General features: G+C 42.2%; 1 long non-coding RNA gene across 1 annotated transcript in view; it reads left to right on the forward strand.

Annotated features, from left to right (window-relative positions):
* LOC149446109 (uncharacterized) overlaps positions 1 to 21,166 on the forward strand; it is a 32,946-nt gene that overhangs the window by 10,856 nt on the left and 924 nt on the right. The window lies entirely within an intron of this gene.

The raw sequence follows: 21,166 nt of genomic DNA on the forward strand, positions 1-21,166 counted from the left end.
AACCATACCTAGGGTTTACAGAGAATGGTCTGAAAAAGAGAAAATATCCAGTGAGCGGCAGTTGTGTGGCTGAAAATGCCTTGTTGATGTCAGAGGAGAATGGGCAGACTGGTTGCTGCGCCATTCCAATGGTAGGGTCAGAATTTGGCGCAAACAACTTGAAAGCATGGATCCATCCTGTCTTGTATCAACGGTTTAGGCTGGTAGTGGTGGTGTAATGGTGTGGGGGATATTTTCTTGGCACTAGCAAGGTGTCCCTAATAAAGTGGCAGGTGAGTGTAAACTCCATTGAAAATCTGTGGAATGACTTAGAGACTGCAGTCCACAAATGGTCACCATCACATTTAACTGAACTTGAGCAGTTCTGCAAAGAGTGGGCAAATATTGCAAAGCCTAGATGTGTAAAGTTAGTAGAGAGATATCCCAACAAACTAAAGACTGCAATTAAAGCTTAAGGTGGCGGTATATATACTGGAATTTATTCTTTTTTTATACTAGTAATGGCGGCGATCAGCGACTTATTGCGGAACTGCAGTGGGCATTCTGACACTGTGGGAGAACTGACTAACTGCCACTGACATCTCCAGTGACACCAATACAGTGATCAGTGCTATTAAAAAGCACTGACACTGTACTAATGACACTGGACAGGAAGGGGTTAACATCTGGGGAGATCAAAGGGTTAACTGTGTCTATTAGGGAGTGATTAAACTGTGAGCTGTTTTAACCGCTCCCCATCCGCCCTATAGCAGATATACTGCTACAGGGCGGCATGGGTGCGCAAAATCACATTGTGACGGGAGTCACTTTGGGTGGGGGGCCCATGGAACCCTGATCACTTTGGAGAGGTGGGGAGACCCCTTTCTCAGCTCCCCGTATCCCTCTTATGTGTAAATCACCCTGTGCCTGTTAGGGGTACAGGGTGATCTGTCCTGATATTGTGCGGGCTTTGTCTGGGACTGTATAGACATGTTTAAGAGATAGGTGGGGTGGGTGGTTGTTGATTGTTTAATGTTATGTGGCTGCATCCCATTGTTCTATTGTTTGTCTGGCTTGGGAGCAAACTATTATGGGATGTATGTGTTTAAGTGTATTAACTTAGTGGGGGTATCTCCAGCAGCCCTCCCTCCCTTATGGAACTGTCTGCTGGTGTGATGTTTGAATACCTGTGTGTCTTTTGTTACTAAATGTAGATTGCCCTGCCCTATGTCATTATACAGAGAGGGGGGATTGTCCCCTGAGTGTGTATATATCTTGTATCTGTGTTCAAATGAAGTAGTCTTGTATGGTCGGCTGTGGTGTCTGTTGTCGGTATTCGGACAGGGAAGCAGTTAGAACACCTTAGGACACATTTAACCCCTTAATCCCCCCCCCCCCGTTAACCCCTTCACTGCCCTGTCACCATTGTCATTAGTACAGATCTTTTGCTGATCATTGTATTAGTGTCACCAGCAACTTCAGATAGCATTAGTGCCCCTCCCAGATAGCGCCAGATTGCCCGTTAGTACACCAGTAATCACATTTAACCCCTTGATTGCCAGGAACACGCTCACATGCACAATAAATCTCCATTGCTAGTATAGTGTCTGATAAGATTGATATGTTTGATCAGATCAGCACTATACCAGCGTTCACATTAATATAGTGTCCCCAAAAATGCAGGGTTAGCGGGATCACCCTCGGCACCTACCAGCACCTGTGTTTAGCCCCTACACATCCCCCCTCCCCTTCTCCCCCAGCAAGTGCAGCATCAGTAGGTCACTGTCACTTGATACATTGCACACAAAACCGCAGTGTTCACAGAATCAGGCCTGATCTCTGTTAGCACTTGCCAGTAAATTTTTCTGTAGCAATTCAAGCAGTCCCTGACAGCCAGGTGCTCTTTTTCTGAGTCGCACTAGGTAACTGTAAATTTTGTGGCCAAAATGTCAATGAAAAGGTACTCTAGTGAAGAGGCCTACAAGATTCTGAGAATGTCAGATGAGAGCAAAGAGGAAGACTCACTGACACAGCCTCAGAATATGAACCTGTAGACAGTAGCGGCATCCTGAAAGATAGCTCAGACGATGAAGAAGAGGTCCCTGCTAAGATCAGGCATACCCGACCCTGTTCCCAGGTTGCTGAGATGTTACAATCGCATGATGACTCTCAAATGCAGCAGAGTGTCAGTACTAGTGCCGCTCACCCTTTTGGTGAACTGGCGAGCACCAGCAGCCTAGTACATTCTGGTCTTTCACATACCAGCACTGCAGTATCACTTGGAGACATGGCGAGTCCCATCAGTGCAGTACAAGATGGTGCGGTGGTGAGCACAAGTAGTGTCCCGCAGCCACCAAGAATTTGCACACAGGTCCGTAGAGCCCCTGCTTGCAAATCCCGATTGGTAGCCCACAAATTCTGCATCACCCATACTTCCCCCAATCACTGCCCAACCCGTAAATCAGGTGGAAACAGCAATTGATTGTTGATCAAATCAATTTAAATGCACAAAAGTTTATTGCTTCCAACCCAAATTCAAACCTTGCCAGACCATTCACATGGAAACCCATTACGGTTTCCGAATTTAAATTTTTTGGGGGCCCAACCCTCAACATGGGCATTACAAAAAAAAATTAATTGCGGTTGTATTGTTCCACAGACCTGATTCATTATAAGCCGTGTTCTCTGCTGCCATGGCCAGGCACAGATTTGAGAGTATAATGTGTTTTATGCATTTCAATGACAACACACTCTGTCGTCCTCAGGGTGACCTTAAATTTGACCTACTCCACAAAATCTGGCCCCTTGTAAATCACCTTAACCAAAAATTTGCAGATGCCTATACTCCCCAGCAAAACATCTGCCTTGATGAGTCCCTCATTAGTTTTTCTGGCCAACTTGTATTCAAACAATTTCTCCCCAACAAGTGTGCCAGATATGAGGTCAAGATGTATAAGACCTGTGAGAGGGCAACAGTCACGTGGAGCCCCCTGGATGCCCAGACTACATGGGGAGTAGTGGCAAGATAGTTTGGGACTTGGTGTCATCCTTTTTCTATATGGGGTACCACTTATACGGGGACAATTTTTATTCAAGTGTGCTACTATTTAGACATTTGTACATTCTTGGAATTGCGCATGTGGCACCATGCGACCTAATTGCCGGGGCTACCCCCAACGGCTTATACAGTAAATACCCATCTTAGAAAGGGGGAAAAAGCCTGCTTGAGAAATGAGGATGTCGTTCAGCTGCAGCACCGACTTTTTTATTCTGACAGCAACAGGCTCTTGCTCTCAGAATATACATAAGTATGTGTGTGCAGTGCTGTTGGATGAGATTTTTCACTCACAGTTAAATAAAAGAGCATATATGCCGAAGCATGGGGTCCTGGGGTGGCCAGTGGGTAGATGACCCCTATGCTTCGGCATATATATTTTATAATATGTTTTGGCACTTTTCATGTGTGCCCACCATTAGAAGTGGGTGGATGCAGGGCGGTATATTGTAAAGGTGGGCATACCACACACTTTTTCTGGCAGAGATTTCTTCTCTTTTTTTCATTCAGCCCACAGGCTGCATAAAAAAAAAAAGAACATATCATATACACCCAACAAGAAGCAACGACTGGTACATCACTGGACTTTGGTTATACCAGAATGATGCCTGCAGCTACAAGCATCATCCTGGTATCGTCTTTTCAGCTAGCGATCAGCTTTCATGTAAAAGCAATCCTAGTGGCTAATTATAGCTGCAGGATTGCTTTTACAAGCAGCGGAAGAAGAGGCCCCCTCCCCCGCTGCCTTCCACGGCCTTCTCTGGAAGTCCCATGCCATCGGGGGAACCTGAGAATGCAGTCGGTGTTTCTGCCAGCTGACCATAGAGCTGATTGGAGACCGGAATGGTGCCAATCATCTCTATAGTCTAAGAAATCGGAAGCTACGAGCATTTCATCACTTCAGTTTCGCAGGATATAAACAGCACCATTTGTAAATTGGGAAAGCATCTGATCACACTGATCTTGGTGAGATTAGATAATGTAAGGGCAGAGGAGATATCTACAGTCTGATAGACCCCAGATTTCTCAAAAAAGAATATATGACAATGCCCATTGAAGTTATAGGGGGTATTTGCATTCCATGTGATGGCATTAAAGGTGATAAAAAAAAATTAAAGGGACAGTGTAAAAATAATTTTAAAAAAAGCAAATTAACGTAAAAAAAAAAAAATACCCTCACCCTGGTGCGCACCTGCGTGCAAGAGCGTTGACCCTGTGCCAGTATGTAAACAGCGCTTGCACCATGCAAGTGAGGTATTGCCACAAATGTCAGATCAGGGGTAGTAATTCTAACACTAGAACTCCTCTGTAAATCTAAAATGGTATCTTGTACAGGATTTTAAAGTGTTTCCTATGGATATTAAAAATGTATGCAGTTTGTCGCCATTGCACGGGGCATGCGCAGTTTTAAAGCATGTCATGTTTTGTAACTATTCACTTGGCATACCATTATCTATTATATTTTACCAAATAATTGGCCAATATATTGTGTTTTTGTGCACTAAAAGTAAAAAAAGTACAATGTGACATAAAAAATTTCAGCACCTACCATTTTATTCACTAGGGTGTTTGCTTTAAAAACATATAATGTTTGGGGGTTCAAAGTAATTTCCTAGCAAAAAATACAGATTTTTTTCATGTGAACCAAAAGTGTCAGAAAAGGCTTCGTCTTCAGGTGGTTAGAAGAGTGAGTGATGTATGGCATAAACTTCTAATGCAGGGCATAAAAAGCCCCCATCCCCAAAATGACCCCTTTTTGGAAAGTAGACACCCCAAACTATTTGCTGAGAGGCATGTTGAGTCCATAGAAGAATTTATTTTTTTTTACAAGTTTTACCACAAAATTGTCACTTAAATGATTTATTGCTCACACATGCCATGGGTATATGTGGAATTACTCCCCAAAATACATTCTGCTACTTCTCCTGAGTATGGGGGTACCACATGTGAGAGACTTTATGGCAGTCTAGCCAAGTACAGGACCCCAAAATTAAATAAGCACCTTCAGGCTTTTAAAGGACTTTATTTCCTCATTACACTTCCTGACTACCTATCACAGTTTCAGAGGCTCTGAAATGCCAGGATAGCACCAAACTTTTTGGAAAGCAGACACTCCAAGGAATTTAATTAGAAGCATTGTGAGTATTTTGCAGTGCAGAAAGAAAGTAGCACGTCCATGCTGACCAGAGAGAAACCTGTGTTGTTTACACGCATGCCCCCTACCCGGAATAGCAAAATCACGTATATTTATGTGATTTTTCACAGAGCAGCAGCCCTGTAGCAGTACTAACCACTTCATGTCCGGACACTTTCCCCTCTTCCTGTCCAGGGCAATTTTCAGCTTTCAGTGCTATCACACTTTGAATGACAATCTCGCGGTCATGCAACACTACCCATATGAATTTTTTACCATTTTTTTGAGACAGATAAAACTTTATTTTGGTGGTATTTATTCACTGCTGGAATTTTTATTTTTTTTGCTATGTAAATGAAAATGTCCAAAAATTTTGAAAAAAAGTATTTTCCTTTAAAAAAATTTTGCAAATAAAGAATATTTCATCATAAATCCTGGCCAAAATGTATTCCGTTATCTTTTTAGAAAAAAAAAGCCAAATTAGTTTATAACCAAAAATTATAATTTTTAAACCTTTTTTTTTACATTTTAATTTTATTTTTTTATATTATTATTTATTTATTTACATACTGTCACCCTAGCAGTACAGTGTCACCATGGTGACACTGTACTACTTGTGGGGGGTGATGAAGATTTTTTTTTTTTTTTTTACACTGATTGCTTTTACACCCATATAGGATGTAAAAACAATAATTTCTCTTTCTCTCTGTCTGCATTCTTGCAGCCATTGAGAACTACTGAGTGAGCTGTGATTGGTCACAGCTTGTCACATGGTACAAGGCTGTTGTGAATAGCCTTGTACCATGTGAACTCTGTGATCATTCACAGATTTCACACATAGTAAGCAATGAAGCAAAGTGACATCTTGCTTACTACTTTGCATGTGATCACTGGTTGGCCAATCAGCGATCACATGGTCGGGACCTCGTACAGAGGTCCCGTCCGACGATCGGTGTTTCACTGTGTCCCGTGGATAATGCAGGCACCGGATCGTGGTGCTGCGCGCTCCCAGGGAGCGCGCACAAGCAGGGTGCGGGGAGGCCATTTATAAACGGCCACCCGACCCTGCACTGCCACCGTCTGGCCGTTTGTATACAACGGCCGGACGGGAGGTGGTTAAACTCAAAACCAAACATTTATTATATTGTAGCTTAACAATTCTTAGATGTGATGGCTGCATTTGTTTTCCTTCTTAGGCTTGTTTTTTTTTCAGTCTGGTGATGCAGCAAGGAAGTCTGTTGTCTTTCATCAGAACAAGCTCTCCTGCAAATGTAGCAATTAAGAGTGTTGGGACAAACCATTATATTTACCATTCAGGATACAAACTATTTACTTTTATTTATGCATGTAAAACCTTTATCCCAAAAGGAACAAAGCTACTGCTGTAACTGCAGTGTGAGCTGGAGTTTGACTTCAATTTGTTAATGTATCTAAATCTGGTAGTACTTCTAACACTCCCCTCCCCCAGACTGACAATGCTGCTGTCTGCTGTGTCCCCTGTGCTCCTTCATCCAGAGTGTAGGCACTCTAATACAGGAGGTGAGTTACTGGCCAGATCACCAGGTAAAAACAGAGGGGGGAAAAACTAAAAGAAAAAAAAAAAAAGAAAACTAATGCAAGCACCATATATAATGATCAGTAAATGTAATATATAACATTTTGGTTTTTTAGTTTAATACCACTTTTAAGTATTGTATCAAAGAATTCATGCCTTACCAGACTCCATAACAGATGATACAAGACAGAAACCACCCTACAGATGTGTATCATTTATTTTCATTTCAGTGACTATGTATAAGGAAACTGCATACTGGTCACATGCCACAAAACTCATTGGCGAGTACAGACACTTTTCACCAGAAGGTTTCGTATGTTAACATGACATTGCAGAAGTCATATGGTCACTGGGTAATTCTAGGGCATCCTTGTTTCTTTCATAACCTCTAATGTGTTGACAGTTTAGACATGAAAAATGACTTCTGAAATCCTCTTCCAGGCTGTACCTATTAATAAGTCTTAGATTTCTGTGCTAGTTGCTGAGAGCTGTGAGATAATTTGGTTTCTCCCCAGCTGGAGAAAATTAGACCATGCTTTGTAGGGTTATTTTACCTTTCTCTGGTTCAGCTGTGATTATAGGATTCTACAGTATATATGGAGCTTTTCTATTTATTTATTCTATGTATTTTTTTTCTATTAGTTGAACTAGATAGACTTGTGTCTTTTTTTTCAACCTGACTAACTATGTAAGAACACGGAGTATATTCTCTTACACAACAATTTAGGATGCAAACCAATTCAGCTTCAGATTTGCATATAAAATGTAAAAAATACCCCCAGGACCTTTATGCCAAAGTGTAGTATTATGCAGGGCTCGACAGATCTCATGTACCAAGTTGCCACAAGGACCAGAAAACGTGTCCTGGCACCTGAGCTGCCGTTAGCCCACACTACCACTGGCTCCACCACCCTGCACACTCGGCCTGCTCCTCTCCCCCACCCCACAAAGTGGACCCCAGCCCAGTGTCCTGGGATCCACAGAGTCCCCCTATTCATCTCCATGCACAGAGTCCAAGCGGAGCTCCCTTGTGCACACCTCTCCTGGGCAAAGAAAACCCTGAACTCCCTGCACAGCCCCACGAAAGCCAGCCTCCCGGAGGATACCGCAGGCCCACTCCCCCACCACAAGCCATACACCCCTGGAGAGCCCATGGAGCAGAGGATGTGCCACCCTGCGCTAACACCTCCCCCCATCCACATCACTGATGCAGCCATAGAAGAGAGTTCGGGGCACTCCATATGCCGGAGCTCATCAAGGCCGCTTTCAACTTGATGGTGGTGGCCACTAACATATGCAGCTCCCCTCCCAGAGAACCACCACATGCAGACTGGATTCACCAGGGCCACCAAGTTACTCCACCTGCGCAACAGCGGAGAGCCCCACTTCCAGCACGGGACTGAGCCCCACTTCCAGCACAGTGCCCCCCACCGACCACAACAACCAGGCAGACAGGCTCAGCTACCCCTCCTGGCACCAGATCCTCTCCACCGCCACCATCTGGAGGAGCAGCTGCTGGACAGGTGAGAGCTGCCCCCCCACCTGTTCTTCTGCCCCCTCCTGTGATTCTGCCCCCCACCTGTTAATTTGCCCCATTCCTATGACATTTTCCCCTCCTGTGATTCTGCCCCCCTCCCATCCCGCTGCCCCCCCCCCATGGGAGGTACATCATCATGGCACAGAGAGGTGCCATAAATGTAAGCTGAGCTGCGCATGTGTAGCTCCCTGTATGAAAAAGCTAACAAGTAGGTTTTACCAGGTAGGACAAAAGAGATCTTATTGGTTTCTTTTGTAAAAAAAAATCCTACCTGTCAGTGTTAATTCAATTCCACTATAACAGTATGCTGACCCGCCACAGTACATATACTGCAGCAGGGCGGCAGCTACAGGCACAGCAGAATATTGGTACATTGTTGCCTGTTACCGGGTTTCAGGTGTGCACCCCCACCCACCTACTCCCGCTGTAATTTGACACAGCAGGAGTTTGTCAACAGATCCTGGCGAATGATTCATGGCTGGGGACTGGCTGATCAGCTGTGTCGAATCACAACCTAGAGCCCTATGTTGATAAACAATACAGCTCTGAACAGAGGGAAGGATCACTGTTTTTTTTCCCTACTAAGCAGGGAAAAGAAACAAACTGACCTGCAGTAAAAGGCAGCACACATTAACACTTGTTAGGCACACAAATAACCCCTTGATTGCCCCTAGATGTTAACTCCCTCTCAGCCAGTGTCATTGGTGATGTCCGTGACAGCTTCCTCCAGCACCAGTTATTGTTAAGATTCCCTGCCACACTATCACAGTCCCACTAAGTTGTTGATTACTGGTACAAAAAATAAATAAATAAAAATTGCAGTATGTATCCGATAGTTTGTAGATGCTATAACTTTCATGCAAACCAATTAATACTTTTTGGGATTTAATTTTTTACTGAAGACATGTAGCAGAATACATTTTGGCCTAAATTTATGAAGAAATTTGATTTTGAAATTCTTTTATTGTGTATATTTTATGGCGGAAATCAAAAAATATTGTTTTTTTTTTTAATTTTCAGTCTTTTTTCATTTATATAATAAAAAATTAAAAAAAAACAATGGTGATCAAATACCATTTGTGTGAAAAACAAAATATATAAATTTTGCTTGGGTACAGCGTTGCATGGCCACGCAATTGCCAGTTAAGGTAGTACAGTGCCAAATAGCAAGATATGTCCTGGTCATAAAGGGGGTAAAATCTGGAGCTGAAGTGGTTATTAAAGTAGAACTAAAGGCAAAACTTTTTTTTCATAACCCCTATCAGTTTTTTTTTACTATCTGTGTCCTATTTGGGAGACTTTCTTTCACTTCTTGCTCCAGCCAACACAGGAATTGAGAGGAAATTCCTCCACAGAGGGAATCCCTGGTTGTCACCAGAACAAGTGTCCTCATTGGAAGATTACTCCTCTATTACTGTTTTGGGGACAACCCAAAATGTGGGATTTTCTTTTACTTTCAATGACAATGGAAACAGGAAAAATAGAAAAGGCAATCTCCCTAACAGGGGCAAAGATGGCTATAACAACCTAATAGGTGTCCTAATCCCTCTCCATTCTATACAAAACTAAGAAATAAGTATTGCCTTTTCTGAGGGGGTGGGGGGATTATCCAAGCTGAATACCCATAAGCATTTTACAGGCATTCACAAGGGCATCATGTTTCCTTTTAGTAAATCAGAGCAAGTTATTCCTTGCTCTGAACAGACTGCAGTTTTCCTGCACAGAACTGTACTGGAACGCAGTAAAATGCATAAAAAATGCACTGAAAAGCACCAAATTGCACCAAAAACGCACTGGAACACACATGTCCCTATTTAAATTGAAGGAAAAGAGAGGGGAAAAAATTACCTGTAAAGCATCAAAGAGGCACTGGAATGCATCAAAAACACACCGGAACACGCATGCAGAAACACATCTGGACTGTGTTTCTATGGTGTGAACCAATCCTAAATCAGAATCTTAGTATATGAGATCTGCAGTCTTTGATAGCCATTGCTTTTCTCATACAGAGTATATTCCTTCAAGCATATTTTTGCAGTTGGCATAAGAGAAAATTATTTCATTTAAAAATGTTGTTTTTATGTTGTGATTCTTTCAATTTGCAATATATATAGTACATGTTTGCTGTTTGCACTTTGTATAAAATGTCAATGCATGTTAACAATGTACATCAGTGCATGTTGTATGATGACAGGGGTTTTTATGTGTCTCCATCTATTTATGAATAGATACCATTTATTTATGGATAGATACGATGTATTTGTGTTTTGTTTTTTCAATAGAATTGTAACATTATTACTTAGTTCAGCCGTTCTCAAACTAGGGTTCCTCCAGAGGTTGCTAGGGGTTCCTTGAGCTGTGGTTGATTAGGCTCCTATCTGGTACCTGCATCGTTCTGAGGCCAGTGCCACTTGGCAGAGCCAGCAACACAACACCAGTGATCTTTTTTAGCTGTCTGTAAGTGTGACATTCTGACTACCAATGTAAGGTGCATTCTTCCCACTGACCATCAATATCAGGAGTATTCTTCCCACTGGCCACCAATGTAAGGCGTATTTTTCCATTGACCACCAATGTAAGGAGCTTTCTTCCAACTGACCATCAATGTAAGGAGCATTCTTCCCATTGATCACAAATTAAAGGAGCATTCTTTCCACTGACAACCAATATCAAGAGCATTCTGCCCACTGTCTGCCAAAGTAATGTACATTCTTCCCACTGACCACCAATGAAAAAAGCATTCTTCCCACTGACTACCAAGGAAAGAAGCATTCTTTCCACTGACCACCAATGTAAGGAGCATTCTCCCCACTGATTACCAATGTGAGGAGACGTCTTAACACTGACCACAAATGTCCGGAGCATTCTTCCCACTGGCCACTAATGTAAGGAGAATTCTTTCCACTGACAACCAATGTCAGAAGCATTCTTCCCACTGACCACTAAAGTAAGGTGCATTCTTCCCACTAACCATCAAAATAAGGAGGATTCTTCCCACTAACCGTCAATGTAAGGAGCATTCTTCCTTTTTTTTTTTTTTTTTTAATTTTAGCTGTGGTTTTACCAAGACCTGAAAATTATTTCCAGGGTTTCTTAAGTGTAAAAAAAGGTTGAAAAAGGCTGACTTAGATTATCCAGCTCTTAATCTAACTCAAAAAATGCAGGTGTACCAAATAAGTGATGATACATAATAATCATTTTTCATCATACAGTTATCCAGTCTGTTACAGAAACCACATAATTGCCACATGTCTTGAAACTCACATCTTAGTAAGCCACAAGGTCAGTGAGAAATTTTAAGACATTCTTGTTTCCTTTACTACTGTTAATAATATATATGTAAATGTAATTACTAGTAACTCTCACAATTCTAAGTTACAATATGTGAGAACCCTGGGATACAATATAATATATACTATATGTTCTAAAGTTTACAGATACCTGACCTTTACACCTACTACATAGTCAAAAGTATTTGTGTACCCTTCCAAATTATAGAGTTCTGGTGACAATGGTGGGCCGTGCCTGTGCAAGGTGTTTTGGAACGTCTGCTTTTAGTCTCCGTTTTAGGCATATGTGACTGGTTTATAAAACGCAGGAGCACAACTGGAAGGTAGTTATCACCCCATAATATTACATGAATGTATTAAAGCTTATATAAGATTTAGTGACTGGGTTTAGATCTACTTATGTCTCTAGATGCAAAGCGACTGTAGGAATTTCAACACTCCTATAACCAGTCAGACCCTTCATGGTTGGACAGCTTTTAACAAAGCCAAACTGACAGAAGAATTCATCATTTACACTCTAGGGCTCATTCACAATATGTGTTGCTTAAAGTGGTTGTAAACACTCAAGGTTTTTTTTACCTTCATGCATTCTATGCATGAAGGTAAAAAAACCTGTATGCAGCAGTCCCCCCAGCTCCCCCTAATACTTATGAGCCCCATCCCGATCCAGCGATGTGCACGAGAGCCTTGGCTCTCCAGGGACTCTCCCTTCTCATTGGCTGAGCCATTGGCTTCCACTGCTGTCAATCACAGCCAGTGAGCTAATGAGGAGAGAGGGGGGTGGGGCCAAGCCACGGCTGTGCGTGTGAATGGACACACAGGGCAGCGGCTCGAGCAAACCTGCTTGGGTGCCCCCAGAGCAAGCAATTTGGAAGGGGGGAGGGGCCAGGAGCATCTGCAGGGGGCCACTAAGTGCAAAACCACTGTACAGAGCAGGTAAGTATGACATGTTTGATATTTTAAAACCAAAAATTGCCTTTAAAATCACTTTAAAGCATTATTGTGCAATGCAGAAAATATGTGTTGTGTTGTGCTGCAGTCCAGGTGCTTTGAGGGCTACTGTAATAGTGCATTGGAGTGCCACTCAAAAAGAAAACAGCGGTTTGTGCGTTGCCCTTTTACTTCATGTTACCACAGTGCAAAAATGTGAATGGGCCCTTAAAGATAACCAAAACTTCCCCCGGAACTGTTGAAACAAATCTATCGCGCTGGAGGGTGAAAAGGCGTTTCATCCTGAGATGAATGGATCTGTCCTGCTATATATCCTATAATTTAGAGAAAACATGGGTTTCAATTAAAGTCTTAAAAAATCAAACTGAAAATAATCTGATTTAATTTGCCCAAGACACAATTGATGTCACTTTGTTTCTAGGACAAAAAAATAAAATTGAACCATCGCACCAGATTGAATTGTGTGGGCACCATTACATATCCTTTTTTAACCCCTCTCATTCTTTTTTTTTTAAATTATATTTTTACTAATTTTATTTTATAAATACAATAATTTTCCAAACATTAGAAATAATAAAATCTCCATAGCAAAAAATTTACATAATTCATCTCCCCCAACCTTGTTCACCTACTTTAAACCTATTTCTTCCTGTTCCTCTATTTTATTCCTAAGAACGTTTATTATCCCACTCCACTCTCCTACCCTACCTATCACCGGCTAGAAAAAAAAGCGTCCTTCCTGTCTTGTCTTAATCTTTCCTTTACACTCCTATCAGTTCTAAATATATCTTAGATGATTTAAAATCCGTCTATCTGTCCCAGGTTTTCTTACATTTTTCAATTTTATCTGCACCGATATGATATAATTCCTCCATCCTGTATATAAACTTCACTATAATTATCCAATCTTTAATTTTTGGGGGTTCTTGAACGTGCCAGAATTTAGGGATCAGTCCTTTTTCTGCATTTATTAAGTGGAATGTCATTGTGTTCTTATATTGTTTCACCATGAGATCAGTATTATGAAATAAGCAAACCCAGGGATCCTTCAGTACACTAATCCCCATTATCTCCTGTATTTGTTGTGTAATTCCCTGCCAAAATTGCTGTATTTTGGGACAATCCCACCATATACAGTTGCAAGAAAAAGTATGTGAATCCCTTGGGATTACGTGGAGTTTTGCATGAATTGGGCATAAAATGTGCTCTGAACGTCATCTAAGTCACAACAATAGAAGAACACAGTCTGCTGAACATAATACTACACAAACATTAGATGTTGCCATGGTTTAATTGCACATAACATGTAAACATTCACAGTGCAGGGAGGAAAAAGTATGTGAACCTTTGGACTTAATAACTGGTTGACCCTCCTTTGGCAGCAATAAGCTCAAACAAACGTTTCCTGTAGTTGCAGATCAGACCTGCACAATGATCTGGAGTCATTTTGGACCACTCCTCTTCACAAAACTGTTTCAGTGTAGCAATATTCTTGGGATGTCTGGTGTGAATCACTCTCTTAAGGTCATGCCACAGCATTTCAATTGGGTTGAGGTCAGGACTCTGACTGGGCCACTCCAGAAGGTGTATTCTGTGCTGTTGCAGCCATTGTTTTGTTGAATTACTTGTATGCTTTGGGTCATTGTCCTATTGCATCACCCATCCTCTGCGGAGCTTCAGTTGGTGGACAGATGGTCGTACGTTTTCCTGCAAAATGTCTTGATAAACTCTGGAATTCATTTTCCCATCAATGACAACAATCTGTCCAGGCCCTGAGGCAGCAAAGCAGCCCCAAACCATGATGCTCCCTCCGCCATGTTTTACAGTGGGGATGAGGTTTTGATGTTGGTGCGCTGTGCCTTTTTTTCTCCACACATAGTGTTGTGTGTTCTTCCCAAACAACTCAATCTTGGTTTCATCTGTCCACAGTATATTTTGCCAGTAGTGCTGTGGAACATCCAGGTGCTCTTTTGCAAACTTCAAACGTGCTGCAATATTCTTTTTGGACAGCAATGGCTTCCTCCGTGGTGTCCTCCCATGTACTCCATTCTTGTTTAATGTTTTCCTTATTGTAGATGTGTCAACAAAAATGTTAGCATGTGCCAGAGATTTCTGTAGGTCTTTAGCTGACACTCTGGGATTCTTCTTTACCTCATGCAGCATTCTGCGCTGTGCTCTTGCAGTCATTTTTACAGGACGACCACGCCTAGGGAGAGTAGCAACAGTGCTAAACTTTCTCCATTTGTAGACAGTCTGTCTTACCATGGACACATGAACATCAATGCTTTTGGAGATACTTTTGTAACCCTTTCCAGCTTCATGCAAGTCAACAATTCTTGATCCTAGGTCTTCTGAGAGCTCTTTTCTGCAAGGCATGGTTCACATCAGACAGTGCTTCTTGAAACCAGTAAACCCAAAACAGGTGTGTGTTTTTTAAGGGCAGGACGGCTGTCAGCAACACATCCAATATCATCACACTGATTGGAGTCAAGGTTGGCTCACTCCTGGATCCAATTAGCTCTGGGAGAAGTAATTAAGCTAGGGCCTCACATACTTTTTCCTCCCTGCACTGTGAATGTTTACATGTTATGTGCAATTAAACCATGGCAACATCTAATGTTTGTGTAGTATTATGTACAGCAGACTGTGTTGTTCTATTGTTGTGACTTAGATGACGTTCAGAGCACATTTTATGCCCAATTCATGCAAAACTCCACGTAATCCCAAGGAGTTCACATACTTTTTCTTGCAACTGTATGTGCCATTGTCCCTTTCTTCCCACACTCCCTCCAACATAAAGGTGAGTTCCCTGGTTGTTGATTGTGTTCCACACTGGGTGTAACATACCACCTTACCAAACATTTATAATTAATTTCTACTGTATTCATATCCATCACCCAGGGCTGTAAATACATTTTTTTTCTGGAGGGGGGTGCAGCTCGCAGCTGAGCTGCATTTTTACTGCTCCCCACCACCACCAACTTCTCCCCCTTGAAGGAAGGAAGGGAGGGGTGGAAGGAAGTAAGGAATGGGTGGATGGAAGGAAGGAAAGAATGGGCGGAAGGAAGGGTGGGTGGAAGGGAGGGAGGGGTGGAAGGGTGGGAGGGAGAGGTGGAAGGGTGGGTGTGAGGGAGGGAGGGAAGGAAGGAAGCGAGAGGTGGGTGGAAGGAAGGGAGGGGTGGGTGGAAGGAAGGGAACAAGGGGGGAGTGGAAGGAAGGGGTGGGTGGAAGTAAGCAAGGGATGGAGGAGTGGGTGGAAGCATGGGAGGAGTGGGTGGAAGGAAGCAAGGGAGGGGTGAGTGGAAGGAAGGGATGGAGGGGTGGGTCAAAGGAAGGAAGGTTTTGTCAGACTCACCATGACTCTTTCAGATGCATCAGAGCTGTCGGCTGCTGTGTTCAGTTTCCTGCCCACACCTCCTCTGAAGTTGCACGGACTGGTGTGTGGGTGGGCACAGGAGGAGGCAGAGCAGATCCAGCCTCTCTCCCTTCTCTGCTATTGGTGCAGAGGATGGAGGGAGGGGCTGGGCAGTGAGCACAACATAGCAGCAGTTGGAGCACAGCGGGCAGTGGGGGCAGAAAGAAAACTGAACCGTCAGGTATGATCTGTGCAGCGGTGGGTGCAGTGACAAGCAGCAATCTCCTGTATCGCTTTCAAAGAAGCAGCTGGAAGCCACATCTCCTCTCCCTCCTGCGGCTTCCAGCTGCTTTATTGAGATCGCTGCTTGTCACCGCCACCCCTCCCACACACTCCTAGTCCCGACACTGTTTGCCGGCCCCACCCTATTTCAAAGGCTGCAGGATGCAACTCTCCTCTGGGGGGGGGGGGTTCAGACCCCCCTGACCCCCTAATCTACGCCCCTGCCACCGCCCCATGTATTAAATTGAATATTTTCTTTTTTTCTTGTTCATTTAATTTTGTTATTAATTCCTTTTCCAACTTTTCCAAAAACGGAGAAACAGATTCAGATGTACCAGTAAGAATCTTATATATGCTAGAGGTAACATGTTTTCACATTGTTTACATAATAAAAAATTGTTCAAATGGATACAAGTTTTCCACCGTCCTTAGTGGCTGTGGGAGCCTATTTCCTTCTTTTTTAAATCTATAAAGGTGCGCAATTCCCCTTTTTCAGTGATGTCTTTTAAACATGCATTTCTATCTTTTATCCATTTATCTGCAACATTCTCTTTCCCCGGAGGGAAGAGTTCTGTTCTCCCCAACGGAATTAACAGTGATTTATACTCCCACCCCCTTTGTTTATGGATTCTATCCTATATCCTAAAAACATTTCGTGTTAAAGTGCTTGTATTTTCAGAAAGATTTCTAAACTGTTGTGGAAGCCGAATAATCTTGTCTAACTGTGACTCGTTTAGTGTACTTTCCATCATTACCCAACTTTTCCCCAGTGAATTATAAATCCAATCTGCTATTCGAGAACTCAACACCACACAATAAGGTCTCCTAAAATTCGGCGCATTTAGACTCCCATTAATTCTATCTTTACACAATACCTTATAGTTATCGCTTGATCTTTTATTTGCCCACATATGCTGTAGTTGAGTGCTATCTTTTTTTATTGTCTCAAAGAATGACCCCGGTAAATATATTGGGAGTATATGAAATGTATGCAGGACCTTTGGGGCTATCACCATTTTTAACAAATTTATATGGCCAGTCCAAGAGATTGATCTGATAGATATTTTCCTCAAATCATCTTTCAACTCATTTATTAATGGATGTAGTTTATCTGATATATGTACTTTAAATCCCAACCACCGGCTGCCTGGAGTTTTCATGTTCTCCCTGTGCCTGCGTGGGTTTCCTCTGGGTACTCCAGTTTCCTCCCACACTCCAAAGACATGCTGGTAAGTTAATTGGCTCCTGTCTAAATTGGCCCTAGTATGTGTATGTATGAATGTGAGTTAGGGACCTTAGATTGTACACCCCTTGAGGGTTAGGGACTGATGTGAATGTACAATATATATGTAAAGTGCTGTGTAAATTGACGGCGCTATACAAGTACCTGAAATAAATAAAGAGGGGGTTAGCTTTACTCCTAAATAAATCCTTTTCCCTCCGAAGGAAAAAGCTTTCTGTAGTATCTGTTTATCTGTCTTCGGAACGTTAATATTTAATATCTCTGACCCTCTAAATATTTAATTGAGTTTTTATTAGGGCAGTAAATATTACCTTCTGGATCAACTAATCTATCTTCCATAGTAAATCTTACGTTTTTTGCTAGCCCAATAGCTACCCCTTTTGCACGTTTAACTGGTGAATCCGCATAATACCACGTTGGGTAATGTTTGGAATATAGTTTAACATTTGTATCCTGTGATAAATGTGTCTCCTGCAAAAACACTACATCAATGGAACGTTGGCAGATTTCCCTGAGAATCTTATACCTTTTAGTTGGAGTATTAAGATCTTTCACATTATATGTCATAAAATTACTCATAATCATTCCTACTGCTTACTAACTCCTCCATCTAAATACCAACTTAAAAGATGGGAGGGGGAGGAGAGAGAAAAAAAGAGAAGGAAAAGAAAAGGAAAAAAAGCCCATATATATATATATATATATATATATATATATAGTTGTGTTCAAAATAATAGCAGTCGGACATCACTAACCTGATCAATCACTGTTTTTGGTAGAAATGATATTTCTACATGGTAAATAATTTACTAGCAGGTATAGTAGAGTAATAGAAATCCAAAAGACCCGACAGTCATGACATGCATGCTGCTGATTCTGTGTAATTGAATCACTAATTGAAAGGGGCATGTTCAAAATAATAGCAGTGTGGAGTTCTATTAGTGAGGTCATTCATTCTTTGAAAAACAGGTGGCAATTATTGCCCTTATTTAACCAAAAGCCTACCAGGAACTTGTACCTCCTTCCTGCCCAGGCCAATTTCCAGCTTTCAGCACTGTCGCACTTTGAATGACAATTGCGCGGTCATACAACACTGTACCCATATGAAATTTTTATCATTTTTTTGTGACAGATAGAGCTTTCTTTTGGTGGTATTTAATCACCTCTGGGTTTTTTTTTTTTTTTCTTAAACAAACCAAAAACCACTGAAAATTTTGGGAAAAAAACGTTTTTTCTTAGTTTTTGTTATAAAATTTTGTAAATAAGTGATTTTTCTCCTTCACTGATATGCGCTAATGAGGCTGCAGTGGTGGGCACTGATAGGCTGCACTGATGGACACTGATAGGTGGCACTGATGAGGAGGCACTGGTAGGTGGCACTGATGGGCATTGACAGGCATCACTGATGGGCACTGAAAGGCAGCACTGATACATGGCACTGATAGGCGGCACAGACTGGCACTGATAGGTGGCACAGACTGGCACTGTTAGGTGGCACTGACTGGCACTGATAGGTGGCACTGATTGGCATTGATAGGTGGCACTGATGGGTGACACTGAAAGGCAGCTCAGATGGGCACTGATATGTGGTATTGATGGGCACTGGTACGAGGCAGTGATGAGCACTGACACAAGGCACTGATGGACACTGACAGGTGGCACTGCTGGGGCTACACTGATCATCAGGGCACACTGATCATCAGTGCCCTTCTGACCAGTGTACATGTCCCCTCCGCCGAAAGCCGATTACTGGGTGACAGCTCGAGACGAGAGAAATGCCGATAACCAGCAGTTCCCTATTTACATGCGATCAGCTGTGATTGGACACAGCTGATCACATTACCGAGCTGACATCTTCGGCTCTTTCCGTGATCGGTGATCCGCTGTGTCCAAGGGACACAGCGCACCGCCGATCGCCACGCTGCGCACTCCCAGAGCCGCGCATGCGTGGTGAGAATGAGAGGACGTCCTCCCAGAACAAGAGAACCACCTTGCACCCGTCATTGGACTATATGGCGGGCGGGAGGTGGTTAAGGAAGGAAGGCAGCAAATGTTGTACATGCTGGTTACAGTGCATTTCTCTCTGAAATTCTGAGGAAAATGGGTCGTTCCAGACATTGTTCAGAAGAACAGCGTACCTTGAATAAAAAGTTGATTGGAGAGTGGAAAACATATAAAGAAGTGCAGAAAATGATAGGCCGCCAAAGAGCACATTGACTGGCCTAAAGAGAAATGGCGCAACATTTTGTGGACTGATGAAAGTAAGATTGTTCTTTTTGGGTCTAGTGGCCGGAGACAGTTTGTCAGACGACCCCCAAACACTGAATTCAAGCCACAGTACACTGTGAAGACAGTGAAGCATGGTTGCGCAAGCATCATGATATGGGGATGTTTCTCATACTACGGTGCTGGGCCTATTTATTGCATACCAGGGATCATGGATCAGTTTGAATATATCAGAATACTTGAATAGGTCATGCTGCCTTATGCTGAAGAGGAAATGCCCTTGAAATGGATGTTCCAACAAGACAACAACCCCAAACACACCAGTAAACGTGCAAGATCTTGGTTCCAGACCAACAAGATTGACGTTATGGAGTGGCCAGCCCAATCCCCGGATCTTAATCCAATAGAAAACTTGTGGGGTGACATCAAAAATGCAGTTTCTGAGGCAAAACCAAGAAATAGAAGAACTGTGGAATGTAGTTCAATCATCCTGGGCTGGAATACCTGTTCACAGGTGCCAGAAGTTGGTTGACTCCATGCAACACAGATGTACAGCAGTTCTCAGAAACAGTGCTTATACAACTAAATATTAATTGATTCAAAGGAAAGCAAAATCTTGAAACATTTTTCAGTTTATATAGTGAATGTTTGAGTTTGTAAAGAATACGAACACTGCTATTTTTTTTGAACAGTCTAATATTCACTTTCCTTCTTTTTTTAGAGGAACAACACAAATTTGATATATTTTCTTCATGTTTTGATTTGGAATAGAATGTGTAGTGTTCCCAATGCATTTGTGTGTATGGAAATAAAAGCTATTAGAAGGATTTTGAGCTTTATTCACTTTTTTCAACACACTGCTATTATTGTGTGCTATAACTGTGTGTGTGTGTGTGTGTGTGTATGTATATATATATATATATATATATATATATATATATATATACACATACACACACACTCTTTCTCCTCCCCTGCCCACCACCTGCTGAGTCTACAAAAAAAAAAAGTGGGTGGGGAGGCCACCCCACCATTCGTAACCTTTCACCTTACTCTCTATTTGGGGACTTATCCTTCCCTAAATCTACAACTCTCCTTAGTCCCTTTAGACAATCCTGGGATATCGATTTTCTGTATATCAAGTCTTTCACAGAAAGAATTTAAACCCTCTGGGAATCTCAATCTCGCCAGTCTTCTGTCTCTCCACACAATCAAAACTGCTGGAAAGCCCCAACTGTACTGGATATTCTTTTTACGCATTACATCTAATAATGGTTTCAAAGATCTTCTGGCCAATGTCTCTGACGCTATACAAGAGAAAATTTGCAGGCTCGCTTCTCCATGTTTTACCACTGGGATTCCCCGTAACTTCTTCCAAACGTTTGGTTTATCTTCATAATGATGTAATCGTACAATCACATCTCTAGGTGCATCCAGTGCCACCCCTTGAGGCCGCTTAATCCTGTTTGCTCTATCTATTTTCAGATGTTCTGTCACTGGTCTGCTTATTAATGGATTAAGTATTTTCCTTATTTCATCTCGTAGATCTTCTCCCAATG

Source organism: Staurois parvus, unplaced genomic scaffold, assembly GCF_062004578.1.
Source record: "Staurois parvus isolate SC_StPar_1 unplaced genomic scaffold, SC_StPar_1.0 ptg000696l, whole genome shotgun sequence".
NCBI lineage: Eukaryota > Metazoa > Chordata > Amphibia > Anura > Ranidae > Staurois > Staurois parvus.